Source organism: Bos taurus, chromosome 3, assembly GCF_002263795.3.
Source record: "Bos taurus isolate L1 Dominette 01449 registration number 42190680 breed Hereford chromosome 3, ARS-UCD2.0, whole genome shotgun sequence".
Classification (NCBI taxonomy): domain Eukaryota; kingdom Metazoa; phylum Chordata; class Mammalia; order Artiodactyla; family Bovidae; genus Bos; species Bos taurus.
This window is the reverse complement of record NC_037330.1, coordinates 21,092,686-21,107,750: the sequence shown is the minus strand read 5'-3', so window position 1 is coordinate 21,107,750 and position 15,065 is coordinate 21,092,686. Positions and strand designations below refer to the sequence as shown.

The 15,065-nt window shown below is 46.6% G+C and overlaps 1 non-coding gene across 1 annotated transcript; it reads left to right on the top strand.

Annotated features, from left to right (window-relative positions):
• Window positions 1–2,984: 2,984 nt before the first annotated feature.
• On the top strand, window positions 2,985–3,057 carry TRNAV-AAC (transfer RNA valine (anticodon AAC)). The gene has a single exon. It is a non-coding gene; the product is annotated as a tRNA-Val (tRNA).
• Window positions 3,058–15,065: the final 12,008 nt, after the last annotated feature.

The following is a 15,065-nucleotide window of genomic DNA, read 5'->3' as shown; positions in this document are numbered from 1 at the left end:
AGAAATATCAATAACCTCAGATATGCAGATGACACCATGTTTATGGCAGAAAGCGAAGAGGAAGTAAAGAGCCTCTTGATGAAAGTGAAAGAGGAGAGTGAAAAAGCTGGCTTAATATTCAACATTCAAAAAACTAAGATCATGACATCCGATCCCATCACTTCATAGCAAATAGATGGGGAAACTATGGAAACAGTGAGAGACTTTATTTTCTTGGGCTCCAAAATCATTGTAGATGGGGACCACAGCCATGAAATTAATGCTTGCTCCTTGGAAGAAAAGCTATGACCAACCTAGACAGCATATTAAAAAGCAGAGATATTACTTTGCCAACACAGTTCAGTCTAATCAAAGCTGTGGTTCCTCCAGTAGTCGTGTATGGATGTGAGAGTTGGACTATAAAGAAAACTGAGTACCAAAGAATTGATGCTTTTAAACTGGAGAAGACTCTTGAGAGTCCCTTGGACTGCAAGGAGATCCAACCAGTCCGTCCTAAAGGAAATCAGTTCTGAATATTCATCAGAAGGACTGATGCTGAAGTTGAAGCTCCAATATTGTGGACACCTGATGGGAAGAGCTGACTCAGTATAAACGTCCCTGATGCTGGGAAAGATTGAAGGCAAGAGGAGAAGTGGGTGGCTGAGGATGAGATGGTTGGATGGCATCACCGACTCAATGCACATGCATTTGAACAAACTCCAAGGTTTGGTGATGGACAGGGAAGCCTGGAGTGTTGCCATCCTTGGATCACTACTGAACTGAAGAAATTGGGGAACAGTTCCTTACCACCAGAAAGCTCCATAGGGCCTCCAACCAGCCCATCTTTCTCTGCTCTGAGTCACCTTGTAGAACAGTCAGTGAATCTAAGAGGGCACAGGACAAAGCTGACTGCAGGATACTTTTACCTCCTAATATCCCCTCACATTTTCATCCGGGCCCTACATTGTCTCTACCTGTGACACCTATTATCTCTCTGAAAACCAAGAAGTTCATCCCTTGTGAAGACACTTCACTTTCCCTCACTCCAGCACACCTGCGGGACAATCTGATTTGAGTCAGAGAACAAAAGGGAAGGAATTCAACTCTACAGCCAAAGACACAATGATGGAAGAGGGTCAGGCTCTGCGGATTGAGCTGATCCAGGAGGAAAAGCAGCCGGTCGTCGAGCTGCTATCAGGGGAGGCCCCGAAATCAGGTTAAGATCAGGGAGTAGATGGACCCGCCCATCATTGGCTGAGAACCAAGTGGCCCCTGCTTCACAAGGAAACAGGTTCAGAAAGAGAGCTTGACCTCTCACCACACCTGGATTCCAGGTCTTCCCACACAACCTGTGGAGCCTACCTTGTCCAGTTCTTGGATGAGGCTGAGCCTCTGATCCAGGGGTTGGGCGGCCGTCGTTGCGCTTTGTCACATCTTCGGGGACAGAGGATGGATCCGTCCCCTTGGCGCGCTCCACTCGCCGGCTCTGAAGCCCTGGGCCTACCATTTCTGCTGCAGGGAGCCCTGTGTCTGTGGTCCCTCGGGCGTCCGCTATGCGTCCACCCTGACGAGGAGAGGACCACCTCACCCTCGTCCCGTCCCAGTGGGACGTCAGCATGCCGGACGCGACAGAAAACTATGTATCCGCTCCTGTCTGGACGTGGGAGGTGCAAACTAGGACCTGCAGGGGAGGAAAGCAAGGCGAAATCTCAAGAAACGCCCTGATCTAAAGCTATTTTCAAGTCCGCCTCTTTGGCAACTCAGGCCTCTAGGGCGATTGAGGGTGCTGTCGAGCCGTCGCACTCTCGACCGCACTCGGAGTCCACGCGGAACCAGGAGGAGCCCTGCGGCCTGGGAGCCGCTGCGCATGCGGCCCGCGCCTCCCTCGGGGTCTGAGCCCGTGAACCTCAGACGCGAACGCAACGCCGCACTGAGAAAAGGAGGAAAGCCACTGCTGAAGAAAAGGGCACATGCATTCCCCAAATTGAGAAGCTCTACTGCTAAAGGAAACCAGAGACAGACAGACACACAGACACCATTGCAGTAAAACCTTTCAGCGAAAAGAAACTCTGCCTGCTGTGAGGTAAATACGAAAACCCTTCAAGACACCTGCTTTCTGAAAGAAAAAAAAAAAAACCCCGCCTTTACCTCTCTGTTACATTCGCGCTCCACGACCTGTTGAACTGCAAAATTATAAAAAGAAAAGAAGAGGCGTTTCAGACATTGTAAAATGTAAAACAAAGCAGTCCTTCAAGAAGAATCTCAAGTTTGGAATGAAGACATCAGATCTGCGTGGACCGCGCCTGACTCCTCCGCGGTTTTATGCTGGGCCTGGTAGGCAAAGGAATTCAACAAATGACCAAGCCTCAGTCTTTGCTGCGGTTCCTGCTAAACGTGGAAGTGTGATGCAAGTCTGGACTGAAACTAGAGGACTAGAACCAGCCAAAGACGCAGGAATCTGAGGAACCCCCAGTGCCAGGCGGCGCCGGAGAAGCGCTGCTGTGAAAGGCCTTCGAGAGAGGAGCACACGGGTCAGGAGGGATAGAGGGGACGGCGGGTCCTTTGTTTCTCAAGTGGGATTTGAGGCATCGAGCCTGGTCCCCGCTGGCGCCATGAAAAGGGACTCTAAGGCACTGGATCTGCCTCTGGAAGGGCTGTGTCCACCTTGACAGACGTGGGACCACCTGGGGCTCAGACGCACCTTACTCCCCCCTCCCCGCCCCCGCCCCCCCCCACCCCGCCCCCGCTCCTGAGGCTTCTGAGAACTGGAGAGTCAGGGCGGGGGGCGGGGGGGGGGGGGGCGCGACCTCTGGGCGCAAAGTTGGCACAAAGGGACCTTGCCCCGGAAGAGGCAACGAACCCTAAATCAGGCCCTTTCAGGACCTGCAGATCCTTACTTGACGGATTGCCTGTGTTTCCAGAGTCCTCTTCCTTTAAAAATTTGAAGGTCAGGTGTGTTCAAACATGCAATTCTTGGATATGTCACTAGACTAACTGGCCTTGTGGTTTCCGTAGTGTAGTGGTTATCACATTCACCTAACACGCGGAAGGTCCCCGGTTCGAAACCGGGCGGAAACAATTCCACTTTCCCTCAAAAGTTTTGGATTCATATTTTAAACAGAAAATAGAGGTCTGCCGCCTGGAGTGAGGCTTGGAGCTTCAGCTTCCCCATCAGTCCTCCCAAAGAATATTCAGGGTTCATTTCCTTTAGGACTGACTGGTTTCATCTCTCCTTGACCTGCATACAGGATTTTCAGGAAGCAGGTAAGGTGGTCTGCTATTCCCATCTCTTGAAGAATTTTCCATATTTTCTTGTGATCCACACAGTCAAAGGCTTTAGAGGAGTCAATGAAGCAGAAATAGATGTCTTTCTGGAATTCTCTTGCTTTTTCTATGATACAATGGAGGAAAAGTGGAGGAAAAAAGGAAAAGGATAGAACCAAATTAATTGGAAAAGTATATGGAAAAGGTTAAATAGAAAGTATATAAGCAATGGAGGAAATTTCATTGGTAAAAGGCGTTTACAGGGTGATGATGATGAGCCTACTCTTTCATGCATTCTAGGATTCCCAGTCAACCTGCTTTCCTCCAGAGATCCTCTCTGAGGATCACAGACTACCTGGACCTAGGTACTTGTGTGTGTATGTACACAAGACACAGAGGAGTAGGGTAGTAGTGGAGCATAGGAGAGGATGCATAGACTAGAAACATTCATACATCATTTACATTGTAAAAGAGTAAGCCCTGGGTGGGCTCAAACCACAAGCTTTTGGGTTAACAGACGAACTCGCTAACTGATTGCCTGATTGTGCCACAAAGTCGGGAGGAGAGTTTCATCCTCACTCCCACAGAAAGCAAGCATACTTACGGAACTGGGCGGAGCCACCTGTGTTTCACAGAATGGCGTTTCCACTTCGGAGCCTCGGACAACCTGAGAGATGGAGTCCACTCAGCCTGTTCGTTCCCGTCGGGAAGCCGGGAGGTTCCGAGGGCAGAAGGTCTCCTGAGCGTCCTCGCTGCTGCAGATGTCAGCGCCCAAGAGAAGCCCCGAGCTTGAGCCGAGGGGTCCCAGAAAGAAGCTGATGGCTCCTGGTTTGCTCCGCCTTCGTCGGACCATTTGCGCTTCTGGACATCGGTTTAGTAGATGGCGTGTGTGTGGCTGCAGCTGGAAAGAGGTCAGTTTGTTGTGATCCACTCAATGTAAGGCTTTAGCTGTCTTTTGAGGACGGGAAAGGAAAGGTGTGAAGAGGGCGAATAGATCCGAGGAAGGCCAAGGGCAGGAGAAAACAGAGAAGGAGCCAGAAGGAGAAAGGGACTGCAAGAGAGAGGAGCGGGCTGGTATCTCGGCGGGGGCCATCGGCGCTGGGTTGGGGAGATCACAGGGCCTGACTCTGGCGCAGCTCCCACGCTTTCCTGAGGTGTCCAGGAATCCGGTTCACCCCCAATCGCAAAGCTGATGGCCTTGCATTTGTTCTGGCAGTTTCCTTTGCTGATGGGCTGTGTGGGTTTGCAGGTGAATGCAAGACCTATGCGCTACCTTGGAGATGACTAGTGGGCAAGGAAACACACAAATTCACTTTCCCCTTTGCAGGCTGGTCTTCAGGGTCTGGGTGGGAAACTGGAAAATCTGAGTGCCGATATCAACACTGGTTTTGAGATAAGGAGATCAATAGCCAAGCAGTCAGTGAAAGTGGTTTTGTTGGTGGGGTAGTGGGATTGGGAACCTGACTGGGACCAGTGGAGTACTCTTTGGGGTATATGTAACTTGGTATCATTCACATGTGTGTTTGTGTGTATACAAACATATATACATAGTAAGGAGCATTGCTTATATTTTAACTTTAAATTTTTACATAGTCATAAATAAATATATATCTTATCTAAAATTCTGGGTCTTGTGTCATGTGTAAGAAGGTTTTCCATTTAAAACCTTAATTTTTTTTAATTGGGGGATTTTTGAGGTAAGGAATTGGACTACTGTTCTTTTGATGAGCTGATTAGATGAACTAGTAAACTGGCAGATCCCACTAGCCCAGGAGGCTACCACTGCCACTGTAAGGTATCAGGAACTTAAAGCCACACCCAGACTTTATGCAGTGCAGTGCCAAAATGCAAGACCTTACACTCAGTGGTGACATGCAAAGTGCCATGTGCCCAGGCATGGTCTACAAGTTTTACATGGGTGTACTCACTTTATTCTTTCAACAGGCTTCTATCATATCATCATCCTCATTTCACATATGAGAAACCTCAGATATGGAAGGTTAAGTAACTTGTCTAGTCACTCAATCAGTGAGTGGGAATCTGAAACCAGCATTTTGAACTGGAAGCCTGCCTGGCTCCACAGGATATGGTGCCCATCAAAGAGGAACACAAATGGTAAAAATGTTTGGCAAGAAATTTAAGACTGTATATGTCTTTCACAAAACACCAAGGAGGAGTCACGTAACATGAATAAAATTGTCTGCAATATTCTCATGAACCACTTGCCTCCCAAACACCTTTCTTATTCCAAGAGCTGCTCCCCTTGAATCCCCAAACTAAACACACCTTCCGCAAGAACTAGATTTTCCCTCCCTTTTATCCTTTCCTCTCACCTTTCTAATACCTCTTCCATAGCTCTTCTGTTCTTTCACTTCCAGGTCATTCATTTTTTTAATTATAAATATTAAATATATCTAAAGAAGGAAATAAGCAGTCATCCATAGTCCCACCTCCTAGAAGGGACCACTGTTATCATCTTTGCATGTTTTCCTTCAAATCTGTTTTTAAATTATTCTAAGCTGTAGCAAAAGGTGCATGGGTTCATGCTAAGTCATTTCAGTCCCGTCTGACTCTTTTGGACCCCAGTGACTGTAGCCTGCCAGGCTCCTCTGACCGTGAGAGGATTCCAGGCCAGAATATGGAGTGGGTAGCCATGCCCTCCTCCAGGGAATCTTCCTGAACCAGGGATAGACCCCACATCTCTTGTGTCTCTTGCATTGGCAGGTGGGTTCTTTACCATTAGTATCACCTGGGAAGCCCCTAAAGTATGTAGGTTTATTTTTAAAATTTCAAATAATGCACAAAATACAAATATGTAAAATTTTGAAACATCTTAAATTCAAAAGTAACTTCTGTTAATGTAGGTAAATGCTGCTGGAGTCGTTTAGGTATATCAACAGAGAGAAGAATATATATAAATATGCTTTTATATGATTGAGCTCTTACAGGTTCTATTCCTATTTTCAAGTATTTCAATTTAATAGTGCATGCTGCTGCTGCTGCTAAGTCACTTCAGTCGTGTCCAACTCTTCGAGACCCCACAGACAGCAGCCCACCAGGCTCCCCTGTCCCTGGGATTCTCCAGGCAAGAACACTGGAGTGGGTTGCCATTTCCTTCTCCAATGCATGCAAGGGAAAAGTGAAAGTGAAGTCGCTCAGTCGAGTCCGACTCTTAGCGACCCCGTGGACTGCAGCCCACCAGGCTCCTCCATCCATGGGATTTTCCAGGCTAGAGTACTGGAGTGGGGTGCCATTGCCTTCTCCGTTAATAGTGCATAAATTTAATGAAAAGTTACAAAAATGAAGAAACTGTTGAACTTTTAGTCAAATTGTTTACCTTATGAGATATACATTTCTAAAAGAACCCTCTAATGCTAATAATAATGATTATAATTGAATTAAGTTATTAAAATTTGGAATGATTCTTATTACTTTTTAAAAATCAAATTTCCTAACAATTAATTTAAAAATAATATAATCTATCCATTTCAAGTTTGATGACTTTTGACAACTGAACATGCCCATGGAACCACTACCACGTTCAAGAACATCTCCAGCACTCCAAAATATCCTCTTGAGCCCCTTTGCTGACAATCCCCCTGCCACGGCCTGTAGCCCTGTTCCAGGTGCTCAATGATCTAGTTCTTTTCACTAAGGATTAGGTTGCCTCATCTAGTAATTTGCATAAGTGGATCCACAGAGTATATACTCTTTTCATCACTCAGGGTGATGTTTTAATCCATATTGTTGCCATGTATCAGGAATTTGTTTCATTTTCTTGAAGAGTAGTATTCCTTTGAGTGAGTATATCACCATTATATCTATTCACTTTGTGATGGACATTTGAATGGTTTTCAAATTGGAAACCATTATGAACAAAGCTGATAGTAGCAAGTTCCTTTTGCAGGCATATGATTTATAAATTCCATTTAAAACTTTTTATAAAATCACAAATTTATTTTGTGAATGTGAATTCATTCACAAATTATGAATAAATTCATAAAGACAAAATTTATTGAAATGTTTAAAAAATGTATTCAAATGTTACAAAAGACTGAAGTACCAGTTTATCTTCTATTGTTCCTTACCAGAACATCCTTAATATTAGCCACATGCTCTACCAGCTGTATTATTTGCTTATCTCATTTAATCTACACAATAGCTTTATGAAGTACTTATTATTTCTTTTATATGACACTTGCAAAATTGGCCAAGCAAATTGGAGTTGACCCAAGGTCAAAGGGAAAGTAAGTGGTGGCACCAGGACTAAAAGGAGGCCCCCCAGATGTTGGGCTCATTACACACTTGGGCTAAATATTCTCTGCCCTTCCTGATTTCCTATCTACCTTTCACCCCTAATCTGTGTGCTTGAGGCTGACCCTGGCAACCAGCATTTCCAGGTCTTTCTTGCCCATGGACTCAAGTGGGTGTAGCCAAACAAATGAGATCAGAAGGGAGAGGGGAGGAATGTGAATGAAAAAGGTTGCCTGCCATATCAGCAAACAAAGCATGCTGTGCCATCTGGCCACCAGCCACTACCGACCTTAATAAGTGCATTAAGAAGAAACCTATCTGTTGTTGGAGTAGGAAATGCAAGCCACTGCAGTGTTCTTACCTGGAAAATCCCATGAAGAGAGTAGCGTAGTGGGCTACAGTTCATGGCGTCCCACAGAGTTGGATGTGACTGAGAATGCATGGCTGAACACAGACTGTGGGGTCTTAGGTCCACAAACCCTGGCCCACAGCTGTGAAAGCACCAAGTTCCAACCACTAGACTGCCAGGGATTTCTTATCACATCTTAAGATGTCAGTTACCTGGGTGTAAACTTTGTTGAAGCACTTCATTATATGTGTATTTGAAAGATGCAAGAGACTGGATCATAAATATTCTCATCACAAAAAAGAAATGAGAATTATGTGATGGGATGGAGCTGCTAGTTAATGCTCTGGTGGGAATCATTTTGCCATATATAACTGTATCCAATCAACGTGCTGCACACCCTAAACTCACACAGTGTCATATGTCAATTATATCTCAATAAAGCTGGAGAAAAAATTTATAAAAAAAGAAAGAAACCTATCTCTTGCATCTTTGGAACCCATCAAAAGCCTAGGGGGACACATTCCAGTGCCGAAAGTTCAAGTGTTACCCAGCTGGGGAAGAAGAAGGCCTGCTTACTCACTGGCCGCCTAGCCAAGGATGTCTGCTTTGGCTCCAGCTGCTGAGGACAACTCCACCCACCTTCACCGGTGCCAGGAGGGCCTGGTCCCTGCCTATATTCACTTCATCCTCAGGAGTGGTTTAGATGAGGAAATCACCGAGGATTCCTTCTTTTCCCCTAATCTATTCCCACTCTTTCACTGTGTGTCTTCAAGACCACTGTTGGATGCTGAACATACAGGACTTAAAGGAGATGCTGCCCTTGTCCTACTGGTCTCTTCTTGCCTGGACTTTACTGCCCTGGGGTTCAGAACCAGAGCGGCCGGGAGGCCACTGGCTGCCTGAGAACCTCTGTCGCCAGGTGCATCCAAGTGCATTGTGCACCTGCGCCTCTCCAGCTCCCTGCAATTTGAATCTGCTGCCCCCGAGCTTCTCAGGTGGCAAGAGAAGAGTAAAGCAGTCCTCTTTGACCTGCAGTAATCTCCAGGGCTGGGAGGATCTGTGAGTTTATCAGCTCATCTGATCAGATCAACAAAAGAGCAATAATATTTCAACTCCTTCCTTCCGGAATTTTGAACTTTTTTTAAAAAATCATGATTTTACAGTGGAAAACACTCCCCTACACATGACAATAGACCCAGAATTTTTAAAGACTGATACTTATGACTACACACAAATTTAAATCCAAAATACAAGCAATGAACTTTTGAAAATATCCTGTATGTAATACAATGTTACACACGCCCCCAAACAGTAGTTTCCTGATCCCTTCCCATGTTCCTTTTTTCCAGGGATAACCATTTTCACTGACTGTTTGGCTGTAAATCTCCTTATCTCTAAGCAAATATTGACGCTCGGATTTTCCGGGGCCCGACGCTGCAGACCAGCCTGCAAAGCTGAAAGTGGAGTATCTGTGTAGTTCCTGCCCGCCAGTCATCTCCAAGGCAGCGGCCACCTGCAGATCTACATAACCCACTTCACCACTCCACACGGAACCCGCAAAGGGAACTTTGTCAGAACAAATGCCAGGCCAGCAGCTTTGCGATTTTGGGTGAATCGGGTCCCGGGACACCTCAGTAAAGGGTGGGAGCTGCTCGCAGTGAAGCGCTGTGGTCGCCCCAACCCAGCGACGGCCCCGCCGCAATACCTGCCCGCTCCTCTCTCTTCCAGTCCCTTTCTGCTTCTGGCTCATCCTCTGTTCTCTCCTGATCTTAGCCCTTTCTCGGATGTTTTCGCCGGCCTCATACCTTTCCTTGTAACCTCTGAAAGTTCCAAATTATAAAGATCAGAGAGATGCTTCTTAGCACCGCGAAAGGACAACTAACTAGCTATTCAGGTCCGTTACGGGCCTCATCCGTACTTTTCTCCCGAGCAGTAGAGGACACAAATGTTTCCATCCGCTTACGTCGTGACAAATCATCTCGGCGGAGCAGAGTCGCGGCAGAACGAAGGGAACCCAGCCCTCGGCTCCGGACTCCCAGCGGCTCGTCTCCCCTTCTGCCCCGGAGCAGCCTGGCCGGGCGGCCCTGGATCAGGGACCCAGGTCTCCTCAGACGCCGAAATCTGCGACCTCTTTCGGTCTGAGCTTGGGACCAAAGGACGAGATTTCCAGAAGTGACGGTTCGAATCTTGACCGAATAGCGGCTTTGCGTGTCCAACGGAGACTTAAGAGCAAGAAACTCTGAATAAAATCATAATAAACTGGGACAGGGCCAATAAAAAGTCGGAAGAATAGAGAACTTGAATAAAACACAGTTCTTTTCATTCAGGTCTGGAACCCTCGACCCTAAAGCTGTCGAGATTCCCGGCTGATTATCGACATCGCAGCCCTTCCACTTTACCATTTAGTCACAGGGACAACTTTTCTAATTAAACAGAAAGGTTCCACGAGATTTGAACTCGGATCGCTGGATCCAGGGTCCTCACTATTACACCCTGGAACCTCTTTGGCAGCTACCTTCTCTCCGCTGCCAAGGAAAGGGCATCTGCTTCTTCAGCCTCCATATGTCCCATTCTTACTCCCAAGACTTGAACACAGTTGACCTGCATAGGTGCACATCCCTTTTGCTTTCTTTCTGCTCCTCTCCTCTGATAGGCTCAGTTCACTCTCACCTCAGAAAATGAGGTAAAATCCACTTTGGGTTTTGTGCCAGGGAAGAGCCCCCTAGCTCTCTATCATCAACCACATATTCTGCCCTGGTTAAGCAGAATGTCCCATCTTGAGGTAAAATTTCTGCAAATAAGAGTGTTTCCCTTTTCCTTGCCTTCATCTTTTCTCATTGCTCCAAGAGGGCAGATGGTTGTCAGGGCAGGAGGTGGGATTTCCTGGATCCCTTAGTTTTCCAATAGTACAAATTACCCTCCAAAGCTGCTGCCACCACCTCTTATCTGTAACATGTAAAGTGTGTCAGCAGTGGAGTGGCAATGGAGGCAGGAGAACTCTCCTTTTCTTCATACATTTCTGATTTGGGAGGGGTAAGGTTTTCTCACAGCAAGTGTATATTTGTTAGATTTACAATATAAGTAACAATAACTATTTACATCAAACATTCAGACAAACCAGCTATACTCACCTAGAAGTGAAGGGAACTTCGCTCAGTCTTGTCTGACTTTGTGACCCCATGGACTGGAGCATGCCAGGTTCCAAGAAATTCTCCAGGCAAGAATACTGGAGTCGGTGGTCATTCCCTTCTCCAGGGGATCTTCCCAACCCAGGGATTTAACCTGCACCTCTTGCATTGCAGGCAGATGCTTTACCTGCTGAGCCACTAGGGAAGACCCAAGCTCACCTGGGGTGACTCACATATCGAGGAGGGCATGAGGCACAGCTCTGACACTTAGGCAGTCACAGACTCTTTGGTCAGGTCGGTCAAGTCAGTTTCTCTTCCATTTCTTAACATATCAAATCTAGAAATTGCAGTTTTAAAAAAGGCGTACAAATATCAAGGTACACAAGAGAACTGTTTGCTGAATCATAGAGGATGCACATCCAAGTTGTCTTACAGTACAGACGGTACTTATGTACCCAAAATACCACCACATTAAATATTTGCATGTATAATAGGTATAAATCGTATCAGGGCTCAGACTAATAATAATCTTTACTTCTTCATTGTATCCTAAAAGTGTTTCTTCCCTAAGCCAATACACATAACAGAAAAAAATAGCACCAGTTTTTGGCCAATCAAAAGAGTCAGAAAGATGCCTAGTGTTGCCTTGGGACATATTTGTTTCCAGAGACTGGAGAGAGGTTGACTCAAGGAGGAAGGAGGCAAAGGGGAGGTGCTTGTTATGAGGAGGAAGTTCACAGCTCCAGGGTGAGAATATGAATCTTCTTTTTGGAAAATCAAGCTGTTGAGTAGTAACGAACAACACAAAGTCAAGGTTTATGAGTTCAAGGACTGGAAATGGACTCTGATTCATAAAGAAATCCATAGAAAGTATGTTGAGAGATCACAGAATGGCCAGGAAACCCGGAGAACAGGGTTCTCACAAGGGGCAAAGACAGAATCATGTGAGGTTAGAACTGGGATGGGTGGAGATGTGTGTTCTTCCCATTTCCTCCAGCCTGCACATCCATCCTGATCAGCAAGCAGAGAACTGGCAATGAAGGGTAGTCCAGCTACATTGGAGGAAACTTCAAGAACACTCTCAGAGCAAACTGCAAGAGTAATAAGGGGAGCCATTGTCTTGATTCCATTTACAGAAATTTCTAGAAGTATCAAGTTAATTCAAGGTGAAATAAATAAGGGTAGAGTTTGTCAAAAGATTCTGAGAATAGTGACAACAATATTTATGATTTCACAGCTGATAACATGATTCATCCAGTAGTTTCTAAACCCAGGCACATCTGACAACAAATGCTTATATTCCTCCCATTTTAAAGAAGAAAGAAGGGAGGCACAAGAAATTTTCTTAATTTGTCTAAGGCCACATAAGGACAGAACTATTTTTACAACCCAGAATTTGTTCACAGATAGTTGGGTCTCCCTTCTCAAAAGTGGGTGTATCAATATTTTTCAGTTGTAGGGATGAGAAGAAGACCAAGAAGAGGAGAGAAGGCAAGAGAGGGATGGGGGAAGGGTAGAAGCACAAATTCTTTTATTCTCTCCTTCCTCCCCTCTCCTTAGGCCTCCTTGATTCTTGCCTGCACAGCCCTTTCCCTCCTTCCCCACTCTGCTACCTGGAGTGGAGCAATGTTCAGCTCTAAGGATTCCTGCCCAAGCCTCCTGGGAGGTCTCAATGCCTTCCTCCCAAACCAGCCTTCCCAGCTTGGTTTTCACCCTTTCCCGCTCCCAGGCAAACCTCACAGAATGCAGCCTACCCAGGCTGGGATGCAGAAGCTCCACCCAGCTTGCGCTGCTCCAGGGGCCTTTCCGTTGCCCACCCCACTGGATGCTGTGGATTCCAAAAACTGGGATAAAGTCTTTTAAAAAATAACCGTTCACTTTGAAAACTTTTCTGTGTTTCCCTTCTCAACGGTCTTCATGGGACAAAGGGCTAAAGACAATGTATTCATCCAAGTCTTAGAGCATCGCAGTGAGTGCCCAACTCTGTTGCCGGTGGGCGGACACAGAACGACCATCCCCGCGACCTCTGTGCTTAGTCGCTAAGTCCTGTAGACTCTTTGCCACCCCATGGACTTAGTCCGCCGGGCTCCTTGTCCATGGGGATTCTCCAGGCAAGAATACTGGCGTGGGTTTCACGCCCTCCTCCAGGGGATAGTCCCAAAACAGGGATTGAACCTGGGTGTCCTGCATTGCAGGCAGATTCTTACTGTCTGAGCCCCAGGGAAGCCCACTGTGGTGGAAATTGCCTGGTGGACACAGGAAACCTAACACAGCCCTGGAGGCCTATTCCAGGGTGGGCAAACTCTGATTTGTTGGGTGTAGGTGAGGACGTGGGAAGAGCCATCATAGGAGCCCACCGTGTGTTCAGCTGTCCTTGGATCTATTTCCGTTCAGGCCCACAGGATTGAAGCCCTGGCTCCTGGTACCTCCAGGGGCTCTGGCATCTGTGGTCATAGAGGGCATGGAAGTGGCACCATTTCCCTGGGGGCAGGGGTCTTATCCTAGGAAGATGTGTCAACTCCAAAGACCCCAGGAAAAGCCAATGCCTCTCTCTCCGTAGTGTTTGGCTGTTAACTGTAAAGGTTGGTGGTTTGAGCCCACCCAGAGACGGTGGGGTGGCATTTTAGAGACCACCGAAGAGACTCCCTTTTGCCAGGAGAACACCAGAAAGTGCAGCGGCGAGCTGGCATGCAGAGAAAGAGCACAGGAGTCAGGGACAAAGAAACAGGGGAGAGGGCAGGTCTCGGGGGATTGGAAGCGTAGATTGCCTGAATCCAGATGCAGCAGCCAGGGATTCAGCCTGAAGAGATGGACGGTGTCGGCAAGAAAATGAGGCAGCCTCTCAGTTTTCTTGGACTGCCTATTTATTTCAAGTTTAAAATTCTCTTTTATACTTTTACAAAAACATTAGGTCAGAGGTTTGACATTTTCAGTTCCCCCTCACCCAGATTTACTATCTCCATAAATCATTGTTGCCCTTCAAACAGAGTTTCTGCTTCAGCCATTCTCTCAGAATCAGCTTTACCATCTATTATCTACTTCCTCTTATGTGTCCTATAGTTAACTTGATTACATTGTAATTCATGCTACATTCCTCAGTTTATTTTTTATCTTTCTAAATCCTGTTTGCCCCTAACATCCTGAGCTCACTCTCTTAAAAAGGCTTCTAGCTATTAGTATCTCTAAAATTCCTAACCTCTATAAGCTATAGTAAAATATGCTAACATTACAACATTCCTTAAATCTGTAACTTCTAACTATTTTAATTATTTCTAAGCCCTAAATTCAGTAAACTACTTTGCCATAAATATTTTCCTCACAAATAGGCTTCAGATAGCAATCTCTCCCATGGCCTCAAGCTGCCGCTTATGTGCTCATCCTGGAACACTCTTTTGTAAAAGTCCTTAAACAAATGTCAATGATTAACTTTATGAATTATTCTCTGAGCACAGCTGCAGAAGGCTTTGTGCCTTCTCATGCTCCTCTCAAGAACAATAAGCAACTTAATATTCCTTTTCAGTCAACTCAGCCGAGGAGAGGAAAAAACAAGACAGAATCACAAGGCCTAACTCCTTCATCCCAGGTCCGTGCCTGCGGGACAAAGAGAGGGGCTTGTGGCCGTACCTCCATTTTGTCAGTAATGTCTAGCGCGGCACCCGACAGTCAATCATTCCTGAGACCCGAGTACTGACCACCGGCGCTGTGAAAAGGGCCACCACGGGAGGGGCGGCGTCTACACGGCTGAGCCGCAGAGTCCCCTGGCTTCGGACACACCTACCCTCCCCGCCTCCTCCGTCTTCCCGGAGCTCGGCAATCGGCTGGGGCGACCCCTGAGCTCCGGTGTGGAGTTAAGGGTCTGAGGCCTCTGCGTTGGGTGCAGGACCCCGAATGCAACCTGTGGGGGCCCCAGTGTCCTCACTTGAGAGGAGATGAGGAACTGTAAAGCAGGGCCCTCGGGAACTGGCGTCTCCGCGTCTGAGCGAGCTTGGGGCTTCAAGGTTCCTGTTTGAGTGTTAAAATTAGGTGGTCTAGATGCTGGTGGCAGTATTCGGGATTTCATGAATACAGTGTTAAGTAGTGGAGGGTGTCCA